This window comes from Hemicordylus capensis, chromosome 4, assembly GCF_027244095.1.
Source record: "Hemicordylus capensis ecotype Gifberg chromosome 4, rHemCap1.1.pri, whole genome shotgun sequence".
Classification (NCBI taxonomy): domain Eukaryota; kingdom Metazoa; phylum Chordata; class Lepidosauria; order Squamata; family Cordylidae; genus Hemicordylus; species Hemicordylus capensis.
In genome coordinates, this window is record NC_069660.1 from 233072619 (window position 1) to 233096762 (window position 24144).

Consider the following 24144-nt stretch of genomic DNA (forward strand, 5'->3'; position numbering starts at 1 on the left):
CAGCACTTCCTGAAACTTCACAATGGTGGTAAGTCTGCCTCTTTTTTTGATAAACACTTTTGCTCTTCATTTCCCGCACCCCACCCCAGACCAGGCCTGGTTCTAGTGTACATAGATTCAGGCCCAGTTCAGTTCGAGTCTGGTTCTACTTGAACCGAACTGCATTTCCTGGTTTTGTGCACACTCCTACTCTTGTGTTATGCTTTGTGCCTTAAGTTACACTTTGTTCAATACCTTCCTGTATCGTAAGGGTAACCTGAAATATCCCAGGCTCTAACATGGGGTCATTTCACATGGACCAGGATTTTCATTTCATCTAAGCTGTATGGAAAGAATTTCCCTGCAAGCTTCCATGTCACAATAAATGAGAAAGGAGTCATGACATAACCTGTCCTGCAATTATTAAGTAAAAGGCTGCCAGTAAAAGGTATTATGTGATATACGTAGATGGTTACTCACATGAACATTGGGAAGCTAACTGCATGTAGTACAGTAGAATCCCAAGAATGTTTTGTTCATAAGCAGTCTTACTGAATTATTCAGTGGGACTTATTCCCCAGTAAGTGTGCTTAGGTTCACAGGTTTCATGCCTGAATCTTTCATGCATCACATTTATTAATCATGAAACAAGTTTCCTCCCTGCCTTTCCTGGACTCTTTGTCTTGTTTTGTCATCATCATGAGAAGAGAGCTATAAGACAAAGAACATCTGCTCATGGCACTTCAGTGGTAAAACTTTCAAAAATAATTGAGCAATATTAACTTAAAATTAAATTTAAAATAATAATGGAAGTCATACCATGTGGGTTGACTCTCTGTTTTGCCTCACTTGTAAAAATACATTGTGGGATATGCAGTTTTCACTCAAGGATTTGCTGTAAATAACCTTCTCTACTGGGAAATCCAAATTAACATGTTATCACATTCTCTGTTTTCATGGTCTCTGGAGATTTACTATATTTATATTTCACTTTTTAGTGTGTGAAGAATCGTGCAGCAGTTGATCCAAACCAAAACCAATGTTCAAAAAGTGCTAGAATAGAAAAATTCAGGAATAAAGTTACAGTTTCAATTTCCTAAACACACTTCTCATTTATTATAAAGGGCAAATGGGCTGACCTCTTGAGATTGGATATTGTCATACCTGCCAACATGTCCCTATTTTTCCATTCAAGTAAATGGGGAAATAGGGACATGTGGGCAGGTATTTTATTTTATTTATTTTTCTGTTTTCACACGGCCTTTCACACTTCCCAAGGTGGTTTACGAAATTTAAAATACCATAGGATTTCATTAAAATCACATGTAACACCTTAAAATCAGTTAAACAATCTACATATATAATCTGCTAAGACATACCCATGGCTAATCCTGTGCGTGGCAGATCTTGCAAGAGTTCACAAGTGAGCTGCTTGGAGATGAAGAGGAAAGCGACAGCAGTAGTGGCAAAGATAAGGCCAGTGGGCAGGTAAGCAGGGAGATAAAGCGGGGGGTGGGAGGAGAAAGTGGCTGCCAGAGGGGGGAGCGAGGGAAGGAATGGGTAATTGGCATGTGGGTGGTGGGGAGGAATGGGCAACAGACAAGCAGGACAGGTGGATGTCTGGCAAGTGGTGGGGGGAGGAACGGGTGACGAATGAATGGGAAGAGGGAAGAATGGGCAATGGGGGAATGGGAAAGCGGGGGGGGGAGCCAAAGTCTGAGTGCACTAGCACACAGATACTCCGTGTAGGTTCAGCTACTAAAAACCATAGCACAGCCAAAACAATCATAAACAAGATAAACAGAAGCAAGAAAGCTGAGAAAGCTGGCAGCCTCTAAGGAGTAAAAGGCTGAAGATATAAAAAGGCCTTTCGTTGTTTTTTAAAAGCAGTCACAGATGTCAAAGAGCGGACTTTCCCTTCGCAGAGCATTCCAGAGCCTGGTGGCAACAATAGGGAAGGCCCTGTCCTCCGTGCATGACACTTTAGCTTCTCTCAATGTTGGCACATGGAGCAAAGGCCCCTCTGACAACCTTGTTGGGTAGGCAGGAACCCTTGGAGCAGGTGGTCCTTCAGATATCCAGGGTCCAAACCATTAAGGGCTTTAGAGATAAAAACCAGCACCTTAAATAGGATCAGGAAACAATTTGGCAGCCAGTGCAGCTCTTTTAGCTGCAGCATTTAGTATTTTTAGCCTACATTCCAGTAGACCTATGAGATCATCTGGCATTCTGTGTGTGTATCTGTCTGTGTGTTCCCCCCTTAAACTTCACAATGCCTGGACCGATATGAGCAAAATTGGGTACAGCTATAGGAACACATAGGGACACCTCAATGGCATAGCTTGTTATGATGTCCACACCAATTCAAGATGTCAGACATGTAAATGTTTGAGGTGCAACTGGGCTAACGTGAAATGCCTAACTGATTTGAACCAAATTTGCTACAGCTGTAGAGCCACATGGGGACATCTCAATGGCATAGTTTGTGATGATGTCATCCACTCCAGTTCAAGATGGCAGATGTGTAAACACTTGCGGCAGAAGTGGTTTATCTTGTGGACTGTCCAGTAGGTGTGCACACAGAACTGGCTGGTCTGCTTCAAGTCTGGACTGGACCTGAACCTGACCAGGGCAGTTTGGTCCAACACCCACTCAACCTCTCCCCCCCCCCGCCAAATTTGGTTCAGTCTGGGGGGATCGTGAACTTTTTTAAAAAATAATTACTTACCCCATCTGGATGAGTTGTTGGAGATGGTGTGCATGTGTGTGTGGGGGGTGTCCATGAACATTTCCCTTCCCCCTGCTGGCCTCCCTTAATACACATACCAGCCGGGTCTTCAGCCCCTCCAGCACGGTGGCCATTTTGGAGGCCACCACGTCTGCACAATTGGCCTCTGTGCGACCCAGACCATGAACTGTTGGGGGGTGTTGGGTCCAGAGTCAGACTGAGCAAGGGATGGTTCATTTAGACCATCAACATCGAACATGTTCGACACTGAACCTATTTGCACATCCCTACTGTCCAACCAATTTGAATCAAATTTGGTACACTTGTAGTGAGTGACACATAGTGACAGCTCAATGGCATAGTTTGTAATTATGTAATCCAGCCCATTCCAAGATGGTGGATGCATGAGTGTTTGAGGTTCAAGAGGGCTAATTTGTGGATTGCCTAACCATATGAACCAAATTTGGAAGTGAGTGACCCATAAGGACAGCTCAATGGCATAGTTTGTAATCATGCCATCCAGTCCATTCCGAGATGGCAGACTCATGAAAATTTGAGGCACAAGTGGGCTAACTTGTGAACTTCCTAACCAATTTGGACCAAATTTAGCACAGTTGTAGGGATAGTGAATGCAAAGCAGGCAGATTAATTCTTACTAGAAAAACTTGTAAATATGTACATGTAAAAATATTGTACATTTTGTACCATAAATATATATGTATTTTTAATTATAAATTTATGACAATTCTCTTTTACCATGAAAAAGTACTTTTCCCATGAAAAGGTACTTCTGAGTACCTAGTACGGTTAATATGTTCAAGCACATTTATCATCGATTTGAGATGTAGGCCACTTTCAAGCTGTCCTCTCAGAAAACTAGATTATCTGTTAAAATCTTCAGCATGCTGAGGGTACTTTTATCCCCATTAATGCTTGACTCCATATTGTCACCACTACAGAGAGCACACTGGTGGAATATACTGCTAGCAAGCTGGGTGAGAAAATGTCAGTTTTGCCATTTTTATTCAGAGCACCTCTCCTTTTATTTATGAACACTTTCTTCTGAAGCCGTCTGAGAATTTTATTGCCTGTAAAGCATATTGGGTTGTTTTAAGGTGACTCTGTAAAAAAGGCATAATTGGGTTTCTTGTTTATTGCCTTGCAAATATTATAGTAGAAAATATGCTCTATTTTCGGAAAACAGAAAAGCCCTTGTGTAGAATTTAGAGGATTTCATACTAGCTCCAATAGTAAAACTGATTCCAACCCCACTGTACACTGTATGGAGTGTCCCAAAGGTCAGAAGCACAGCACTTGCTTTACAGACATGGTTCCCTATTTAATTTCTTGTTAAAAGGATCATCGTTAATGATCATGGTTGGTAGGACTGGAAACATTTTTACCTGACACCTTAAGAACTGTTCTTGAAGACTAGACAATAATGGGCAAGATAAACTAGTGACTGAAATATAAGGTAGTTTACAGACACACACGTATGGAATGAAACCTCAAGACATTTCCAAGTTGTCTTTTCTCTTTTTTCACAAATCATAGCACACATGGTCTTAACTGATTCAATTATATTATACTGGAAGACATTACCTTATAAATAGGAAGATGAAATAGAGACGAGGTAACTTCAAAGCCTTGAAGCAAGCCAAAGGATTTTGATAAACAAAAGTAAAATTAAGTTTCATGGTTGCAGAAGGTTGGCCCACTAACTATTGTTGGACTACAACTCACATCATCCCCAGTCACAGGGTCAATAGTCAAGAATGAGGGGCATTGTACTCCGGCAACAGCAGGAGGATCAAAGTTGTGCAGCCCAATTTAAGTACATCACCAGCGTTAAACTGAAATCAATCTACATGGAGAACACGAAATGAAAATGATGTTAGATAAAGCCATAATTTACCTGGACGTCTCCTTCACCCTGCCCCTGCACAAACTCTGTTGAAATGAAAGGGAGTTGTACAGCAGCACCATGAATGCTATGGATAATATGAATATTTTTCAAAGGGGGAGTTGACTTAATTTTCCAGAACAAGCTTCAGTCAAGTTTCACTAAAAGTGTAAGCAGTTGGTTTGATGGATTAAATTAAGCCATAAACTCACTGAATACCTATGAGCAAAATAATGATTAACTTCATATTTTGGTCTGGGGGGAATAGCATTGTTGTCAGAAGGAATAAGAATTATTTTCATAGTAGATAGGAAAATAAGAGAACCCCTGCTGGATGAGGCCAAAGCCTACCCAGTCCAGCATCGTACCTCACACAGTGGCCACCAGGTGCATCTGGAAAACCTGCAAGTGGCTGGGGGGGAGGGCAACCTCCACTCCGTTCGTGTTCCCTAGCACCTTGGTGTTCAGGGGCATGCCACCTCTGATGATGTGCCTCACAGGGGCGGAGCTACCATAGTGCGAAAGTGTTCAAAGCGCACAGGCCACTGCCTCTCCTCCCCCTCCCCCCCCCCACACATTTCAAAGGCAGGCAGTACACTTCTTGGGCATCCCCCACCTCCACCCTCCACCTCCGCTACAGGGCTGCCCCCGCCCCCACCCCCTTCCCTCCCTCACCCCATCCCATCTCTGATGATTACCACCCCTCCCCCAGTTCCGGCGGGAGAGATTACCTGCGGGGGGGGGGGGTCAGACAGCAACTTGACTGCCTGCTCCACCACTTCTTGAAATGAGTCATCCAGTTTCCTAGAGAGGCAGGCAGGAGGAAGAAACATTTGGCTGCAGGGGCACCTTCCTTCCGGTCCCTCCCCCCAAAGGAGCATTTCTCTCTTAGCCTCTCTTTCCAATCCATGTGAAGGCGGCGGTAGCAGCAGCAGCCCGCTGGCACAAGCAAGCAGAGGAGTGAGTCTGCAGCAGGACCACTTGAGAGAGAAGGCAAGGAACTGGCGGGGGCATAATCTTTGTGGGGGTGGGCTATAACAGTGAGACTCACGGTTAGGGTTAGGCTGGAGCAGGCAACTGCAAATCTGCAACTAGTACAGAACATTCTGGAGGAGAGTGGAGAAACTGAGAAGAAAGAGATCCGCAGCAGCCCCCTCTACCCTGAGCCTATCGAGTCCACCGCTTGTGTTCCCTGCTTCCCTACATTCCTCCCCCCCCCCACTCTTGCTGCTGCTAGAGAGAGTGCTGCAGTGCTAGCAGAACAACACAGAGAGAGGGACTCACTGAGAGCAAGCATTGCAAGTTTGCAAGAACTGAAGGTGTTGTGTTGTGCAGTGTTGTTGAGTCTGAGAAGACGACATGATGAGAGTCCTCAGAGTCAGACTCAGCTAGTGCCGTTGAGTAGGGGTGCGGGGCGGGCGCAGGGCAGGGGTGGGGGGTGGAGGTGTCTGTGTTTGTTTGTTTGCTTGTTTGCTTGCTTGCTTGCTTGCTTGCTACTACCCTTCCTGGCCTCCTCGTTCTCCCAGCATAACAGCCATCCCAGCCATGGGACCGCATGATCTGCTCCATGGCAGCGCGCTCCCATGGCCCCCTTCTGTGTTGTATGTGTTGCTCTCGCGCCTCGCTTGCTTGCTGCCCTGCCTGACCTGATCTTCCTCCCAGCATAGCTGCTGGCCTGAGCCATGAGACCGCATGGTCCGCGTCACGCCGCCCGCCCCTCCCCCTTCTGTGTTGTACATGTTGCTCTTGCTGGCTTGCTACCCCGACACGTCCTCCCTGCACAGCCACTGGCCAGCCATGGGACCGCATGGTCTGCAGCGGCACACGCCCCCCCTTTTTAAAGTCTCCTGGAAATGCTGCTGCACTAAGTGGTGTGTGTGTTTAAGAGCGGCTTTGATTTTTTAAAAGCACTTTCTCATGCTGTTCTCCTGCATGTTTGTTGAGCAAGGTGAAGTTGATTAGGCTTTCAGAGTTTCCGGCTTATGGTTCTCAGGATGTTGCTAACTCCAACTCCCATCATCCCCAGCTATAATTTATTGTGGCTGGGGTTGGTGGGAGTTGTAGTTCAGCAACAGCTGGAATATCACAGGTTGGGAACCCCTAAGCTTACAAGGCATCTATTGCTTTTTTTTGCCTTCAGTCCTCTGCAGCTACATGGGGGTTAACAAGCATGGTCTTGTTTTCCTTTTGAGCAGCAAAGCATCCATCTTTCCCTTTCAAAGTGCCAATTAATGTGTTTAGTGCCTGCTACCTCACTGCCTTTGTTGCACATCAACGGGGAGGGGGGCATCTTTAATTCTTGAATACAGGCCCCTTCAGGGCTTGCTACGCCCCTGGTGCCTCAGTCCATGTCAGTGGAGAGGATAAATTCTGCATCTATCCCTTAGAAGGATGGAATTTCCACCCCTTAGATGGATGGAACAGCCTGGGCTGGCTATTCTGCTTCTCTAGATTATCTCAATGGGCGATGGGACTCATGGTGAAGAAGACACTCTCTTCCATTTACCTAAAAGGAAGAGGATTCTGTATTTAAGAAAAGCCCTTGATTCCTAACATCAGAGAACTTAGAAAAAACCTAATCATGGATTTAGATAAATGCAGTAAATATTCAGGGCCAAAGCCATGCATTTAAGTGTCATTGTCATGAACTTGCTTGTGGACACGGTCTCCAACTGCCTCCCTTCCTCTGCTCCTGTTGATTGAAGTGGCCTCAGAAGTGATGGGGAGGGAGTTAATTGTCAGACCAATCCTCTTTGGGAGTCTCTAGGGCCAAGTAACTCCCATCTCTCATGACATTTGGATCCCTGGGCATCCAGACCTTAAATAAAGCCCTGCAATCAGGGCAATGCCAATCACCCTCTAATGACTCCACCTTCTCCAATCTAACTGCCTCTATCCTCCCTCCTTCAGCGGTTGCCTGTCTCACTGGCTGTTGAAGCCCTTCCTTCTTCTCTTCACCACCAGGGGGCAATCTGCTGGGCCATGCTGGCCCACCCATGGTCCATCAGTTCTCCAGTGTCCGGGTTCTCCCTGGCAACTGGGGAAGATCCTGGCCAGCTTTGACTGTACCTGCGAGCAATGCAGCCTCCGTCTTCTTGGCTCCATGACTGGGTGAGTAATCCCCCGCCCCACAGCTGATGAGGAGCCCAGCAAACATGTAAAATGAAATGTAAATTTGGCCCCAAGTTAGTGTTTGAAAGATGAAATTTTGAAGCAATAGAATGAGCAGTCAGATTATGTAAAACAAGTTTTTACAGAACCCAGTTATTTCAATGTAGCTGGGGATATTCCATAATACTGTGAGAAAAAGAAAGTGTAGTGTTTAACATGCCTAATAAAATTAAAGAAGCCCTTATGGACATATAATAATTGCATCACATATATTATTTGCTCATATTTTTACAGTGCTTTGCATATAAAAGTTTAATCAAAGAATGTGTTTAATATTATTTTATTACTAGCAATTAAACAAAACAATCAATTTTAGAGAACTGCCTACAATACTTTATACAGAATCCTAATTAAACAGTTAGAGTACCGTTGCATTACTTTATGAGGCCATAATTTTGTTCCAGAGAGGATAAACTATGAGTCCAAAGGACAACAGGGTTCTCCCATAAACCTATGAAGAATCTCTCTCTCTCCCTCCCTCCCTCCCTCCTTGTTTGTACTGTAAAAAATAGAAGGCGTTGTGTACTTATCTGTGAGTTCCATGGTCATCTGGCATATGCATCCATGCAAGACAGCAAAGATTATGGTTCTCCCATTAGAATTATGTGTTCAGTTCAGTATAATAGCCAAAGAGAATGTATAGTTTATTTGGATAAGCAAACTTTAAATAAACGGATATATGCATATTTTGACCATGACATGAACCCAAATGGAGATACAAAACAAATTCAGGTAATAAAGCCAATTTTCAGTACCAGTCTCTTGGGATAAGACTTGAGTAGTTCTGTGATGAAGAGTTCAGCCAGGAACCATGCCACAGATCAACTGCAGTTTGGCAACCTCCATCTTCTTGTCAGAGAAACCCCCCATCTTCCTAGTCAGCCCAGATGGCATCCCAGCAAGCTCCATTCTGCTCACATAGCCAGACTGTGGGCAAGGCACCAGCATGTCAGTAAAACATCAACCATTGGCTGGGATGTTAGAGGGGGCATGCTCAGTGCAATCATCCCTTTTTGGCATTGATTGCCTGCCTTCAGCAGGGCAAAGACATTTTAACCCTTTCCTTGAACTACTTGCACCACTGACATTGCAAGTACTCTCAAACTACATGGTCATGCAGAAGCACAATTATTGATACCCCAGGATGGCAAGGGACACTTCCAGGTTGTAGTGGGGTCTTTGGGGAGGGACACTGAATAACAACTGGGAAATTGGGGCAATGACCCATGATGGGTTGTTGGTTGGGTGGGTGGTAGAACGGAAAGTCCATCAGAAAACGTGATGCCATGTCATTTCCATACAGCTGCTCTCATAGCCTAGGGTGGATCTCATGCAAATTAATTGTGGCTGTTATTTCTGAGAACTGCTACCTGCCTGGAAATTGTATTGCCTAGTGAAGCCATGTGGCTGACACCTTTGGTCCAGATGAGTGACCTGTGTTTTATGCATCCAAACCCAAAGGGAAGTGGGGATTTCTGCATATGGTTTGCAGTGTCTGAATTTAAAAGGGCTGCCTTGGGAATTCAAATTGAATTCAAGCCAAACCACTTGCTGCCAAACTGGTTCCGTCAAAGCAACCGGTTGGTCTGGTCTATTTGACCAAACCAGTTCAGCAGTTCAGGCAACTAATACTATAAAGGGATATTTGGTGAGGATTCCCCTGTACAAGTACAGGGATGGGGGACACTGGCGAATGTAAGCCAGGTGGGGGCAGTGAATGAAGTCAACCAGGTGGGGGCAGTGAAAGAGGTAGAAAGATCCTTACCCAGCTGGCATGGCTGCCAGTGCCACTGCTCTCCACCACTCACTGCTGCTTGGCCTCCCTGGCGCCCCCCAAGCATGCGCTCACAATGCTTGGGGGCCCACAGGAAGAAACCACCTGTGCAGCAGCAGAGCGGTTCCAACCTCTGCAGATGTGCAGAGGCCATTTGCATGGCTTCTGCACATGCATGGATGCTAGAACTGCTCTGCTGCTGTGCAGACAGTTTCCTAAACAAGGCAGATCGCGCGCTTGGAGCCATGCCATAGAGCGGTAGTGAGCGGTGGTGCCGGTAGCCGTGCTAGCTAGATAAGGATCTTACTACCTCTCTTTGTTGCCCCTGCCTGGCCACCCATTTGTTGCCGAACCAGTTCACCCAAACGGGGTCAGGTTTGGTTTGATTGTGGACAGAACCATTCCCAGTTTGGTCTGAGACTGAACCTCAGAACTGGCCTGGTTCAAAGTGAACCAGTTCAACAATGAACTGTTTGTGCACACCTCTTGTATAGACTTCTCTCAGTAGCGATTGCAGTACTAACTAGGAGTGTACACAAAATCAAGAAACCAGTACAGTTCAAGTTGAACCAGACTTGAGCCGAACTGCGCCTGGTCCAGTTCTGTACATGTTAAGTGGGCCCTGATCTGGCTCAAGTCTGAACCTGTTCAGACCCAGCTTAAGGGGCGGTAGTTAGAACTTACCACCTCTGGAGGCCTAAGGGGGTGTTGCCATGGCTGCGGGGGGGGGGGTCTCCAATAGGTTCCCCTCCCCCACTGACTTCTCTCTAGTCTTATAAATAAATTATGAAATTAAAAGGCCATTTTGGCCCATTTCTGGACCTTTTCAACCCTTTCTGTGCTGGTGGTGGGCATTTTGGAGGTGCCGCGCATGCGCACTGGCCATTTGCATTGCCGGGTCATGACCTGGCCACACAAATCTATAGTTAATCTACCAGTCATGGGTCATTGAGTCGCATGACTTGCCCAGCTCCTCCCTCTAGGATCCCTACCTCACCTCCGATTAGCAAGTAAGTAGTTGAAGTACTGGAAAAATATATCCCTGCTCTGAGCCAACCTTTCTGTGGTTGTGGGAGTGTTATAGACCAGGCCTGATCTATACACCAAATATGCTCATTAGCTGGTATATAAAACAGGTCTGGACCAAGTTCTTTTATATTAGTGACCAGTATGATCTGGATGCAAGGAAGAAAAGGAGATCAAACCACTCAAAGATTCAATGGGCTTTATTGAGTATAAAGACTAACAACATAATCTAGTAAAGCAGAAAGCAGAGCACTCTATCAATATTGCTAACAGTATTTAAACAGAACATCTTAGCCAGTACCAATATATTCCACCCAGTGTGCCTAACAGACATATGTGTGTACAATTAAATCTTCCTAGCGCCTAGTACAGTTTAGATACAGGCGGAAAAGAGGGGGGGGAGGAAGAAAGGCTCAGGGCTGGTATGGTTTTGGGGTGGTGGTCAGAAATTAGTAGGGGGGAGAGGTGAAGGTTGTAGGAGAAGGGGAAGGGATGAGGGAATTCCAGGTTTGTATGAGCAGCATATTTACCAGGCTTGAGAATGGTGGATCTTTCAGCTGAAGAGGAGAGACTGTAGCTGGGAGCAGCAACAGAGCGATGGTCTGGCTTCTGGTGGTCAAGCAGACAGTTTGCTCAGAGCGAGGCAGAGAGTGAATGTGCCATGGCTGGGGAAATGTCTTGACTTCTCACTGCACAGTAGAAGTCACAGACAGTTCCTGTTCATGAGCAGAGTTCCTGAGCAAATCTTGCTGTAGGCACAAGATAGCTAGTGTGTGAGCAGAATGCCCGTAGGCACAGAACTGCTAAACTGCCATGTCCAGAGACTCCTTCTTATAGTGGTTCCATCCTTTGATGTCTTCTGGATCACAAAATGTGTTTTTCTGCTATCCTCTGAATACTGTCTTTTAATTACCAAAATTAGCTCAGGATATTTGGTCAGTCCAGAGAGATTTCTGAATCTCATCTTCTGTAAACTGCGCGCTCAGGAAGGGAGGGGTGGGGAGCATTGCCCAAGGCAAATCTGCACTTGAGAGCCACAATGGCATCTTCCCAAAAGGTGTTAAAAGGTCAGCAGTTAGTAAAGGGGATTCAGGATATTCTGTGTGAGACAGTCATTCCATTATTTCTTGTATATCTCTCATCTAGTGTGTAATTATATTTAAAGTAACATATATGTGCGTGAGACATTCAATACATTTGTAGCATCAGTGAGGTGTGATTAAAACCTACAGATGGATCTCTGTATGCATTTGGCTAAGTTGAACTTCCATGGAGAACAATTGACAACGATTAACACTGGCTTCTTGCAGCAGGAAGGGGGGAAATCCGCCTCTGGCAGACTCTTCCATAGACATAGTGAGTCAGATGCATTTTAGCATATGAGTAGCCCAGGCCAAAGTCTTTGTGTTCACCCATTTTACAAAACAATGCTGGATTCCTCCTGCTCCAGAGAGCAGTTTGACCTGGGTGCCAGTTCACCTCGAGTTCAGGTATCATTTCTTAATAAACTGAAATCAGACACAGGCCTATATTTCACCATACTTCTGAGTTGGTATCTCTGGTTCTGATAAGTTATGACTGTTCATAACAGGAGAAGCTTGCACACAAAATTCAGGTTATGGCGGCAGAAGAATGAAGACTACACAAGGGTGACTTGTGACCTGGTTTCAGCAGTGGAATTCACTACCAACTGAGGGATCAATTTCACTTTTGGAAGCAAAAATGGAGTGGTGGTTGGGTGAAATAACATTTGATTACTAACTCAAACCCTCAGACCTCTGGCACGTTTAACTCTGGTTTGGCATTCTGTCCAAACATGGCCAAGGACTCTGGCTGGTGTGCACAGCTGCTCTATGGCATGGTATGTAGTACATATTGAGGCTATTGATAAGTAGTGGAGCCTCAGGATCATTACCCCTCCAACTTATTGTGTTCTATGCTGAGGTGATAGAGTGTTACAGACTGAGGCTATTCCCACGATCAGGTGAAATCGGGCTAGGGAAGCCTAGCCTGATTTCTTCTGATGGTGAGAACCACCGGGCTTGCAGGCGAGCCCGCTGGCCTCCAGGCAGTTAACCCGCCAAACTACCCTCCCTTAAACCGGGTTTGCTGAGCACTTTGCAAACCTGGTTTTTTAAATCGTGAGTTGTCTTGGCGCAGCTCTGCACCGTGGCTACTCATGAGGAGACCCCTGACTGGAAGGCTCAAAAGTAGCCTCCCTGCTTGGGGATCTCTCCAGGGGCTGCGCGGCCCCCAAACTCCCCAGCCCTCGCCCGCTCCATGACATAACCAGCATCGTATGGGTGGCCAATCCAGCTGCCCAGGGCTGCCGCTCTTTCCAGATCGTGAGAAGAGCCTCATTGTCTTTCATTCTTTCATTGTGGATCTTTTGTTTTTGTTTTTTTATTGTAAGCTGTCCTGAGCAGCTGTGCACTGGAGTGGTGGAATATAGATATTTTAAATAAATTCTTAGAAGTCCCTGAATGTTTATTGAAAAGCCCTGGCTGTGCCCAGTTTGGCCCTGGCCTATCTGGAAGCTCTTCTACCCCTACCCCTACCCCTAACCCTCACCTAACCCTAACCCTCACCTGTCCCCAGTCCTCCCTCCAGTAGCTTCCTACCTCCTCTTCTATTTCAACTGTACCTTATGAGTATGGAGTATGGGAAGAAAGAAAACTGGTGGCAATGAAGTCTGAGGGCACCAGATGCTCCATCTTTGAGTTCCTGTTGTATTCCTTGTGACACAATGAACATTTCTGTGATTGATTAATCACTACTAGAACACTGAGATGTCTATAGTTTGTATTCATTTTGGCTGAACTTATGGAACCAGCACCATTAAAGTGAGATATCCCAGCTTCCTCTCAGCAATGCAGGCTTCTGAGCATTGATGGAATGACCATTGTGTCAATAAGAACAGTGCGAGAATTTAAGGATGGACCCCATGCTGTCCTCAGCCTTCCCAGCTGCTAGTTCCCTGTCTCCTGCTTTGCAAGGTAAGGTTACGAAAGGCAGGCAAGGGGGATTTGATCTCAGGGAAGGCAGGGGACAGCAGGGATGAGTGAATTACAAGCCAATCCAAATTTTGGAAGGGAGTTATTGTCTGAACCTTCCAATTCAGTATCATTCTTAAATATCAGTAACCATACCAAACAATAAATTCCCTGCCAGGCACATTGAGTAGAGATATGACTCCTTGCAATGGGATGTCAAACATCCATGCATAAGAGGTTTTAAATGTTATGGCAGAAGTATGTTAAGGTTATTTTTGGCAGCATCCTGTGGTGAGGGTAATATGGGCACTCAGTCCTTGTGTTAGCTTCTTCCAGCAGGAAGCTTGCTGCTGATTAAGGCTGTTAGACACAGATATCTCATTTGTGTAGTTATTTGTTTGCACTAATTACACAGACTGGTAACCCAGTGTAAACAGCAGCCCAATCTTAAGTATTTTTATTCAGAAGTAAGTCCCACTGAGTTCAATAGGACTTCTAGCAATAAGTGTGCAGAAGATTTCAGCCACAATCTTCTTTTCTGAAACAGTGGACCAATTTCTGTAGATTAAAAGAAGGCATCTCAAATTTGCCTCCAATTTCAGCAACAAAAGTTGTTTGGTGAAATTTATCAGCTTACATACCTATGTCTTATTTCCAAACACATGGGACATGCTTTCAGTGGAATATACCTCCAGCCTCAGAGGTAAGATGCCTCTAAATACTGGTTGCAGGGGAGTAGCCGTATGAGAGAGGTTCATGTCCTCACCCAGAGGCGTAACTAGGGAAAACGGCGCCCGGGGCAAGCACTGAAATGGCGCCCCCCGCGCCCCCCCAACATACTACATTATACTTAGGTTTTTCCTCACAAGCGCCCGCCACCGCCGCCAAGCCAGGCCACTGACTGGCCGCCAGGCGCCAGCAAAGCAATGGGGGGGGGGCGCGGGCGGCGCGGAAGGGACTGCTCATGGGGGAGGGGGTGCCGACACGCTCCCTTGACTGCTGCAGCACTGCTGCACGGAGCAGGAAACATTTGTATTAACAAAATTTTTTTAAAAAAATTAAAAAAAAACTTTTTTGTCATGCTGGCGCCCCCCACGTGACCAGAAAAGATGGCGCCCGGGGCACGTGCCCCCCCTGCCCCCCCTATAGTTACGCCTCTGTCCTCACCTCTTGCCTGTGGGCTTCTCAGGGGCATCTGGTGGGCCACTGTGGGAAACAGGATGCTAGACTGGATGGGCTTTGGGCCTGATCCAGCAGGGCTGTTCATATGTTCTTATGTACACCATCAAAGTATGTTAAGTACCTCAGCTTTTGCAAGAATGTGTCATTTTTATTTTAGCTGTGTAGAAAACTGGGATGCATGAAAGGCGACTGGGAAATTCTTCAGGCTTCAGACTAAGCAGTTTTAAATACAGATGTAATAATATTCTAGACTATGTAACACAGAACATTTTCCCTATGTTAGGCAATTTTGCATCAAAATTGTTGTATTATTTGATTGTATCTAAAATGGGTTGACATGTTTATATTGTCCAATATAAGTGAAACTGGAGTACATCAATCATATCTGAAGAGGTTTAAATCTGTATTTTAAAAATGATTGGGATATGAATCCTACAGCAGGAATTTGTCTGATTATATGGTCATTTGATTCCATAGTAGTCTGTTAATGTCCAGATAATGGGAGTTAAAGTCCAATAACACCTGGGGACCCAACATTGAGAATCCCTGCTTTATAGTGTTTTGTGTGTATGGAATCAATTTACTACTTCAAAGCAGAAAAAGTTACATTCCTAAAAGGAACTGAGTCATCTTTAACAGATGTTCAAGGGTTTGTTGTTGTTTTTTTGGGTTTTTTAAAATAGTTATCCATCTCTACAACTGAAAAATCTGTTTCTGGAATTATGAAAAATTCAAGAACAATTCAAAAATCTGGAATTATAATGAGTGAAGTCTTTCAGCATTTTATAATTTATTTGTGTACAAATATCCCAACAAAACTTGGTTAATAAATACAATCCTATGTGTGCTCCACATCACAAGATTTCTGCTTATGGCACAATGATAACATGAGCACATTCCCGAACATCATCCCACCATGGTCAAAGCTCAGTGGATGAGAAAAATCTGGGGCATGCTTTTTCCGGGTGGAAGGTAGGGAATCCCATCACTTGCCACGGTCCCTCCATGGTGCAGCATGTTTGCGCCAGCTCCTTGAATAGAGCATGGGCTATAGGAATGTGTGAGTTGGCTTGATTCAAACCAGACTCAACATTGAACCAACCCAGTTCATGCAGTCCAAATTCAAACCGGCCCAGCCTCTGGTTGTAAGAACTGGTTGAGGGACTTGTTCGGGTATACTTGTAAAGGGGAATCTGGTGAGACCCAGCAGTCCATTAGGGATGTGTACAGAACTGGTTAGTCCCCCCCGCCCCTGGTTTCTTTCTTTCTTTGCAGAAGGTCCCTGGCACCTCCGGGCAGGGTTGGATAAGACTCCTGCCAGAAATCTTGGTTAGCCGTTGCTGGTTGGAGTAGACAATACTAAAGTAGATGGACAAATGGTCTGACCTGGTATGGGAAGGCTTCCTATGCTGCTATGGATTTCCTTGTCTTAGTCACTTAAAGACTGAACAAAAGGTGACAAGGAGTAATTCAGTTGGCAGCAGGCATAGCCTGATTACTTCCATCTTCCCTTTCCTCCTTAGGCTTCTTTTGCCTATTTGTTTGTTCTCAGAATGGGATGGTTGCCAGCATTCTCCATAGCTCAGTTGCAGAGCAATTGCTTGCTTGCAGAGAGTTCCAGTTTCCACCTCAAGGATTTCCAGGCCTATGGCCTGATTTAGTTCTATGGAAGCCTGACAGGTTAGACAACAGTAAGATAGACAGTAGGATTAAGGTTTGTAGGTCAGTGGAAGAGTAACAACATGCTTGTGAGCATTCTGGCTCCAAAACAAACCAGAGAAAAGACTGTGGTGAGTTCCAATGGGTTGGAATTGTAATGAGGCAGATTTAGGCTAGGCATTAGGAGGCATTTCTGGACTGTGAGAATTTTTCAGTGGTAGAACAGTTTGGGATCATGTGGGGATATGTGTCCAAACAAAGGCTAGACATCCATCTGTGAGGGATATTGTGGCAGTTTCCGGCATGGGTCATGACCCGGCCATACAGGGTCCCACTGCACAGCTGTGGTGACCTCCAAAATGGCTGCTGCACTGGGGAATAGGCCCAGAAAGGGCTGAAGATGCCCAAACCAGGTGATCTTTACAAAAAGGAAGGTCAGCGGGGGGGGGACATCCACAGACCCCACCACTATCTCAGACAAGCCCCCTCTCGAGGGAGTAAGTTAATTTATTTTATTTTATTGGCTTGATGAACCACTGAACTGTGTCATGGCCCAGACCTCTGATCCAGAAGAGTCAGAGGAGGAGCGGGAGGACTTGGGTGGGAGTACAGGCTCAGAGGCATAGCAGCAGGATTTGGCTGTGAGAACAGACTCTGGAGCTGAGCTGGGACGGCAGCAGACAGAGGAATCTGAACAGCTGGCAGAGATGAGGGCTGAGGAGACTGATCAGGAGGAAGCTAGAATTTCACCTGTGTAAAGAAGACGTCTCAAGAGAAAGGCTCAGTGGGAGACACGCAGGCACAAGATCTCACAGGAGAGGCAATAGAAATGCTGATTGGTTGCCGGTTATCTTGAGCCCTATATCAAGCAGACGTGGTTTCTAAGTCAACATTGTCAGCAACATTGCCTATCGCAGACAGTGTCCATACTTAAGAATTATTCAACCTTTTGTGTTTGAGCCTGTCCTTGTTCTGTTCATTCCTTGTTCCACTGATTTCAGTTATTTTTCAGTTATCATTGAGGGGAGGGGTACTTAGTTTAGTTCAAGGGGCTTTATCTTGTTTATGCTACTTTTATTTGTGAGTCATTTTCCGCTTTCATTCGTGCAGCTAGGCTGCTATTCTTATCTCCAGACTTTCTGTTTGACTCACAGAAGTAGAGCTGAAGGGATTGTAAATCCTGTTGAATCAGCTGAACCAACAGATTTACAACAAACTGGGGTGTGTGTGTTCAGTCCGGGGTTGATACAAACCAGGGGTGGTCCGGCTCGACCCCAAACCTTTGAACTGAACCGGATCGATATCAGACCGGTTCAGATTAGAGACTGTTTTCACACCCCTACATATTTTTATACTGCCCAAAACTTGCATCTCTGGAATCCATTAATTCCTAGTGGATTCCAATTGGAATTGGAATTATTATTCCAGTCCCCTGTAGAATTCATCCCTGGCTTCTCTGCTAGGTTTTCTTAGGGGAGTTTGATCAACATGCCCACCATGTTTATTCTTCTATGGTTGTGGGAATTATGCGAGAAAGTGCCAAAGCAAAGCCTTCCCTGAGTGATTTGGAGCTGGGGTTTAGGAGTAGCCTCTATGGTTCCCTCTTTCAGCTCATCCCTTGGTGACTAGTTTAAAGCCTGGGTAAAAGAGTATCCATTGCTAGGTTTCTACAGTAGATCCATATACCTAAAAGTGTTTGCATCTGCATTTCAGTTCTTCCTTGGGCATCCTTAGGGTTTGACCTGATTGGTCTTTCCTGGGCCAGGGGCTCTTATGCCATCATGATTTGTCAGGCTTTCTGCCATATAATCTTACAATTTTAGCTTTCAACCTTGCTGCTATGGGGGTTGCTGCTATTTGTGCTTTGGGCACTTTATGAACTCATCTGTTATTTTAGTCAGTTAACCAGCAGTGGTTCATGCACTGACCATACAAACCTCAAAGTCACTTAGCATAATGGTTTTTATTTGGGGCTAGGTCCTTTAGAGTTATAAGCACAACATTCTGTTATCTGTTTTGGAACCGCCATCTTATTTATAGATATGCATTGGGTACATAACCCTTGGGGGTGGGACTAGATCTATTCAGGAGCTGTAGTGGTTGTGGAGCTGCACACTTGGGTGTGTTCAGGGCAATCTATGCATCTTTATCAGTGAACAGTCAGCCAGCTAAGTAAAAGCATTGAGTTTTGCCTTTAAGCTCCTGTTGTATTTAGTATGACTTTTATTCTTGAGTCTACGTGGCTGGATGCAAAGGTTAGTCCTCAGCCTGAATGGCTGGTTACAAGAGGGAATTTATTATTCAGTATACACAGGGTGGAGGGGTAGCCTCTGGGCCTGGTGGCAGCAACCCACTGAGTCAAAATGTATGTAAAGGTGGCAAAACATGTTGGGCATTCCACAGGAAAAATCCTCTCTTTAGTGCTAATAAATACAATTGTAGTCACCTGTATTGGGCAGCACCAATATAGGAAGGTGCTGAAGGCATCAACTCATACTGTGTGGGAGGAGGCACTGGTAAACCACTCCCACGATCCATGGAATGTGATCGCTAGCAGTTGACACCAACTCAACAGCACAACCTTTCATTTTTCTTTCAGTGGCAGCATTCGTGTGTGCTTGTTTCAGCAGCACATATCCTGAGCAACCAGGGCTGGAGACTGCAGAGCTACTGGAAGAACAAACTCAAGGTCGCAAGCATAGTCACAGAAAATTGAGAAATTATGATTTGTTACTTTAAATGGAACTCTTCGAAATGTGGATTCCAGAAAAAAATGTATGAAATTTGGAAACACAAATATCTAAACTCGGAAATTATGTAACTTATTCTTATTCTTATTCTATTTAATAGCGATACTTTTTAATGTTAATTGTGCATTGTTTTAGTTATATTGTAAACTGCTTTGGGATTACAGGTGAAACTCGGAAAATTAGAATATCGTGCAAAAGTCCATTAATTTCAGTAATGCAAATTAAAAGGTGAAACTGATATATGAGACAGACGCATTACATGCAAAGCGAGATAAGTCAAGCCTTAATTTGTTATAATTGTGATGATCATGGCGTACAGCTCATGAAAACCCCAAATCCACAATCCCAGAAAATTAGAATCTTACATGGAACCAAGAAGACAAGGATTGTAGAATAGAACAATATCGGACCTCTGAAAAGTATACCGTGTACTGTGCTTGATTGGCCAGCAAACTCGCCTGGCCTGACCCTATAGAGAATCTATGGGGCATTGCCAAGAGAAGGATGAGAGACATGAGACCAAACAATGCAGAATTGCTGAAGGCCGCTAATGAAGCATCCTGGTCTTCCATAATACCTCAGCAGTGCCACAGGCTGATAGCATCCATGCCACGCCGCATTGAGGCAGTAATTGCTGCAAAAGGGGCCCAAACCAAGTACTGAATACATATGCATGCTTATACTTTTCAGAGGTCCAATATTGTTCTATTCTACAATCCTTGTCTTCTTGGTTCCATGTAATATTCTAATTTTCTGGGATTGTGGATTTGGGGTTTTCATGAGCTGTACGCCATGATCATCACAATTATAACAAATTAAGGCTTGACTTATCTCGCTTTGCATGTAATGCATCTGTCTCATATATCAGTTTCACCTTTTAATTTGCATTACTGAAATTAATGGACTTTTGCACAATATTCTAATTTTCCGAGTTTCACCTGTATTTTAATGAAAAGCAGTATAGAAATCAATCAGTCACACAAACAAACAATAAATCAACACAGCTGTAGGACATGTCAGCCAGTGTATGGCCCATTAATTTGAATGCCAATGCCAGTGTTTTCAGAATCGTTAAGAAGAAACACACTAGCCTTATTCAGAAATTATGTTGCACAAGAGTACACTCATACATGTTTTTGTGTGAATGGCTGTAACTGTGTCCATTTAAAAAGGAACCTGAGCACAGGCATCTCAAATGCATGGTACAGATAGTAATTGTACTGCTGTACTTGCATTCAATATAACACGTACATAAGGATACCTGTGTACACTAGTGTACACTCATGTGAGTGTTGAGGATAATGTGTGAATAGGATTCTTGTTATTTATCGTTTGTTCTTGCATTCATATATGCAACTGGATTTGATGTTTTGAAACTAGAGTCAGTTGATTGCATCCAGAATGTAATAACATGATTGTGATATGTTTATCTTATAAAAACCAATGAATCAATTAATGAATGGGACCATCATTTCCTTATTTTTCTCATATAGAGACGTAGGGGAGAAAATAGAAGACTCTACCATTGACTGTCAAGGCAGGAAGAATTCCATCCCAGAAACATGAAGTATTACTTAATAATGTATCTTAAAAATATATCTTTATGGTATAATTCTCTGCCATATACTGTATTTCTTAAGGAAAAAATTACTTTTATATCTTTGTCTCTTAGTACATAGCAGACAGGGCTAGTAATCAGCAGCCCTAATTGTCAGTGCTCCAGTCTTATCTTGAGATTTGACATGTTAAATTGCACAAAGCTCAAGTCAGAAGCTTATCTTGATATTTATGACTAATGACATTTCCAGTGAACAAAAAATGACTTCTTTTCCCATCCATTACAAAAGCACAAACAGCAGAAATTCAGAAACAGCAGAAATTGAAATGCTCTGCCGACAGTGAAATCTAACTTGTTTTTTTAAATATGCAGAAACTTCCCATTGCTTGCTCGCTGTCATTCCAGACTGTATATAAACACAGAAAGAGACAGTTTTAAATAGAAATAGCATATGCCCAAATGACAGTATTATTCATATATGTTCAATTTGAGATAGCTTTCGTTCCACCATATGCTAGCTAGCATTAGCACGTTCTAAATGCCAGTTAAACAGAAAACTTAAGTTCTCATTTCTAATGTTTGCCATTATTATTTTGAATAGTTATGTTTCAAGTGTTTGTCAAAATCAGGCAGTTTGTCAAAAGGTGAGTCAGACAGAAAAACTGAATTTGTGATAACTCCCTTTGAATTTATTAAAATTGGGACCCACAATTTGCCTACTAGAGATAACAGGAGTCTTCTGCTTGTTAGAAGAAGCCGCACAGGCAAGGTCGCAAATTTCTTCTTTGGGGCATCCAACACTGTCTTGAGGTCCCATAAGAAAGGAAGCGTGAGAAGGATGGTATGGTGTACAGTCAACCAACTACAGCCACCTTAGCAGTTCAATATCTAATCATGCACATGTGCCAAGGGTAAAGCAGAAGTGGTGAAGCACAGATGTGGGTTCCACAATCTCAGGTCCCATCAGCCAGTGACCTCTGGAGTGCAGTAATTCTCAGGCAACATGAGTCAATAATACAGGGTTTAGAGGTTGCCCTGGAGCTTGCCCTGCAGCAGAGAATTCAACTTGTGGAATTCTCTGCCACAAGATGTGGTGACAGCCAGCAACCTGGATAACTTTAAAAGGGGTTTGGATAAATTCATGGAGGAGAGGTCTATGAATGGCTACTAGTCTGAGGGCTATAGGCCACCTCCAGTCTCAGAAGCAGGATGCATCTGAATACCAGTTGCAGGAAAGTAACAGCAGGAGAAAGGGCATGTCCTCAGCTCTTGCCTGTGGGCTTCCCAGTGGCACCTGGAGGGCCACTGTGTAAAACAGGATACTGGACTAGATGGGCCTTGTGCCTGATTCAGCAGGGCTGTTCTTAGGTTCTTAGGCCTTCTCTCCCTCATATTCAGCTTGTTCTTTAGCTCACTATATCATAGCCTGTTGCCATTCTGCTGGCCACACTATTGCTCACTAGTTTGAGATGTATTTTGGATTTGGGGGCCACTTTTGCTCATCCTTACTTGGTTTCAGGCCATGCACTGCTGGTGCCATAAGCAACTCACCCTATGTTTGTGTTTAGCTGCGGTATATAATTTAGCTGGAGTAGCTTAACCCCATATCCACCCAAAGTATCTATGGGTTCATGGATGTTCTGTATTGTGATAGGTGAGCTCACTCTCACTTGTCTCATGTTAACTAAAAAAAGGACCTCAGAAGATTGGGAAGAATTTGGATCATATGAGACTTCAAAAATGTCTCCTCCCACTAGCCCTATAGCAATAATCCTTGCAAAGACTACCACTCCCAATGGTCACCATGCCTTTCTTTCTGATGCGCATTGAAGTCACATCACATCAGTACAATGGAGGACCAAAGGAGGGGAACAAAAACCTTCCACATTGTTCTAGTCCTGGCATGCTGTGCACCAGGGAAAACATAAAGGAAGTAACTACCCCATTCACTACCCCCGCTGCTTATGTCACCAGTAAAAGTTGTGCCATCAAGTCGGTGTTGACTCCTGGCAACCACAGAGCCATATGTTTTTCTTTGGTAGAATGCAGGAAGGGTTTACCATTGCCATCTACCACGCAGTGTGAGATGATGCCTTTCAGCATCTTCCTATATCACTACTGCCCGATATAGGTGTTCCCCATAGTCTGGGAAACATACCAGAGGGGATTTGAACTAGCAACCTCTGGCTCCCTAGGCAAGTTACTTGCCCACTGCACCATTAGGTGGCACCAGAGGGGCAAGTAAATTTTGGCTTTGGGGGTTGGGAAAGCTAGCAAGGGAAGGGAAGGGCCTCTTTTGTGTTGCAGAGTGTGCTCTATCTGTGTGGTTTACAGAGCAAACACCAGTGAAAGGTTTAAAATAACTTTACTTGTAAGACAGAGGCACTCGGAGATCAGTACAGAACTTGCTGATTCATACACAAAGGAATAGAAACAAACAGCTACAGGAAGGAGAATAGAAACTCCTAGTAGCAACCAATACAGAAGAAACTATAGTGTCCCCTCTGGCGTCATAGTAGATTACATGCAAAGTATACAGAAAGCTAGGCTGCAACTTGCATATCTCAACACTTTGGTGCCCTTTTTGAGCCCCCAATGTTTGTTTTCAAGCCTGAGCATTAAGAGATTAGCTGACATGTCTACATCCATACAGTAGTATTTTATGCATATACACATTTAATGTATACAAAGAGATTCTGGGGCTGCCTGGAAAATGGCACTCTCAGTTCTGAAACTCCACACCCTGTTCATTGATGTGCAGGAGCTTTGCTGAGTCAGTGGTGAGGTCAATGCTTACTGAATCTGCTCAGGGACACATTTAACTAAGTTCTGAGGCTGAGCATGTTCTAATTATTTGTAGCTACTTGTTCCTTTTCTGTTTTTGGATTTTCCTTTCAGTCTGGCTCATACTGCCAGTATTGCCCCCAAGAAGGTGGTCACACTTATGCTGGCTAAAGCATTATGTTCTTAATTTGAAAAGCAGTATATTGTCTTTGGCCTAACCCTGCGGTGCCTATACCATTTCAGGAACAGATGGTCTTTTGAGCTGTTATGGTGGTGTGGCATGCCAGCTCACTTTTGTTTGCTCATGCCACACCATCTGGGCTAGTCTCTGAGCCAACAAAATGACCTTGCAGGGTTGTAGCAAAGAACCATCAAATGTCATTAGGGAGGCCTCTCTTGGTGACTTGCCAGCACTGGATGGATCAGCACCATTGCATATAACTGGACTGAATAATCAGCCCCATGCTTAAAAGCTCAGGGAGTCATCCTGGAAAATCATACTGAATGCCTGTGAAGGTTCTAAAATCAGTCCATGTTGGTACTCTGCCTTTAGGCTGTCTGAATGGGATGGAGAAATCCATGGGCAATCATAGATAATTGCCTGCTTGCTAGCAAGTGAGTGAATATTAAGTAGGAC